At 31.7% G+C, this 2720-nt stretch overlaps 1 long non-coding RNA gene across 1 annotated transcript; it reads left to right on the top strand.

Annotated features, from left to right (window-relative positions):
* On the top strand, nucleotides 1-1796 carry LOC148762425 (uncharacterized). The gene is made up of 3 exons (XR_016026152.1): nucleotides 1-111; nucleotides 768-841; nucleotides 1692-1796. It is a non-coding gene; the product is annotated as an uncharacterized LOC148762425 (long non-coding RNA).
* The last annotated feature ends 924 nt before the right edge of the window (nucleotides 1797-2720 follow it).

Below are 2720 nucleotides of genomic sequence, written 5' to 3'. Positions count from 1 at the left end.
CTTCAACATTCGGCCAAGCAAGAAACAAGAGAGAGAAAGGAGAAAATAAAACCCTAGCCAAGAAATTTAAAGGGAAAATAGGTGGAAATTCAAAAATCAAGTGAAAAAAAGGTAAAATTTCTTAAATTTGTCTTGTGCTTTACCTTTCCCATGCATTTCCCATCATTTTCCATGGTTGAATCATGTGATTTGAGGATGATTTCAATTCTGGTCATATGGGTTTAGAGAGAGAAAGTTGTTAGATAAATTTGATTTTGAGCTATGTTAGTGTTTAGTGTTAGTTTAGCATGTTTATGAGTAAAACAACAAGAAAAATATTTATTTTCTCCATGAATTTCTCTAGGTCGAATCTAGCCAATGGTATGTGAGGATGAGGTTGACTTTATTTTAAGAGAATTGGGTGGAAAAATGATGAATTATGAGGTTGGAAATTAAATGGGAATTTTCGGTGCAATAAATTGAAATTTTTACCCACTAGGGGTAAAAGCGTAATTTATAGTCCGGACTGATAAATTGGACCAAATTCACAGTCATTGAGGTATTGTGGATATGATTGGATAGTTGAAATTGAAATGGATGGAATTGGAGTTGAATTGGGGATTTTAGGAATTTACATCGTGTATAGGCGAGTTAGGTCGGACACCGCAATTAAGCGATTGTCCAGACATTTCAAACCCTATCTAGTGCATACGCATGGATAAGAGCCTCAAATAATTTATGATAAATTGACACAATCTATTGAATTTTGTGTCATGGATTATAGATAGGTGGTGAGTCAATTGTTTCGGGTAAGAGACTGCACCCGAGGGCGGAGGATAGGAGTATTTCTACTCCTAATACTGTGAGTAAACTTATTATCATTTAATTTATCTAAGGTAGTTTTTATGAAATTTTATAAATTTTATGAAAAATAGATTTAAAAAGGATAAACTTCGTGTTTTATAAATAAATGTGTTTTTATAAAATGGTTTTATAAATTGTTTGAAATTAATGATGAATGTTATTTTTTTTAAATAGAGTACATGGAGACTGTGGTTGTTAAGTATGAATTGTATTTTTAATTCAAATGGCTTATAATAGTGTGAGCATGCTTGGCTGGTTTATTGTATTGAAATTTCATGAATTGTGGTTTGCCGTACAAATTAGTTATTATAAAAAAGTTGCCTTGTTATGCTGTTAAACTATTTTATGATTATGGTGGGGCTGACCTACACTGCAGTGGTGGGTTTTCGTGGACCATCCTATTAGAGGGGCTCGGTAAATCGGGCTAATTTATTTTACCTCTGTAGGAGAGTCGCGTAGGGTAACTCTTGTGGAGGGGTTTGAGTCCACTTCACACTTTATCACCACGTGAAAGTGAGATTCAGCCAACACCAAGGGACAGCTGTTTTATATGAATAAGTCGTTTTAATAGCCTTGACGGACTCGATTGGATGCTTTGATAACGATCAAGTATCCCCGAGGATGAGTTTTGGCATAAGTCAAATTTTATGAGAAACATAAGCCTTGAAAATCATTTTAATTGAATTATAATTGTTTTCATGGGATGGAATAAATTTCTAAGTTATGAAATGCATATTGGGATGGGATATTTTATTGTCTCCATTTACTCGGCTTTAGATACTTTAGATGGTATTTGTTTACTCACTGGGATTACAAAATCTCACCCTTTCTTCCTATACATTTTTCAGGCTCAAGACAGTTTGTAGATAGTCGAGTAGGATGAGAACTAAGCTCGGAACTGCATTATAGAAAGTAAGAGTTCACAGTCTTACATCCTCTTGGTCAATTGGGACTCACGTGTCATTGCAGATCAAATCTTATATTTTGGTTATCTGTATTTCTATTCATACAATTTTTACTTTACTTTCACGTGCGAAAAAATTATTTACGAATATTTCTATAGAAATTTATTTTATGAGAAAATAGAATATTTTATTTATTATTTTTGAATAGTACTAATTGTCAACAATTTGCTTTTAAATGAACGTTTTAGATATCAAAACTTATTTCTAAGTATGAAATATGCGTTTTTCACCTAATTATTACATTTTTAACCTGTCTCGAAATTTTTGACGAAAATGACAAAAATGCCCCTGAGGCAGAAATTAAAATTTTATTGTTTTTGGACGAAAAAAATGATTTGTATTATTTTAAAACATGATCTTTGTAATAGTAAATCACAAGGTAGGTGAGGAACTGATACGAGAGCCTTGCGAGGTCTCGATAGGGTACTTGGAAGATGAGTGCCTATCGGGACATCGAGGAGGTTGTCATGGATTCAAAGGTGGTTCCGGGTCGTGACATTTTCACCTAGGAAACTTTTCGAGGAATACCCACCTTCGTAAGATCCTCGGAAAGTCCCATCATCGAGGCTTAAACTCGAAAACAAAAATATTTATATGCAATGATATGCATGATGCAACATATATATATGCTATGCTAACGCAATTATCTATTTTTTTATCATTTTTTATTATTTAATTATTATTTTCATTTTATTTCATGTTATCATATTTTCTATTTTTTATTCTCTTATATTTTATTTTTTTATATTCTAAGTTTCTCCTATATATTCCTTGATATTTCTTATCTTATTATTTTTACATAATATTTATTAATCTATACCATATACCATTAAATATTTAATACTTGATTTTAAATCATTTAGTGTTTTGGGTTTTCCTCATCAATAGTTTTTATTATTTGTCTATTTATTT

The sequence above is a fragment of the Theobroma cacao genome, chromosome 5, assembly GCF_053813885.1.
Source record: "Theobroma cacao isolate CCN51 chromosome 5, ASM5381388v1, whole genome shotgun sequence".
In the NCBI taxonomy this organism is placed as follows: Eukaryota; Viridiplantae; Streptophyta; class Magnoliopsida; order Malvales; family Malvaceae; genus Theobroma; species Theobroma cacao.
The sequence above is the reverse complement of the archived record's forward strand: the minus strand, read 5'-3'. Positions and strand labels throughout refer to the sequence as shown.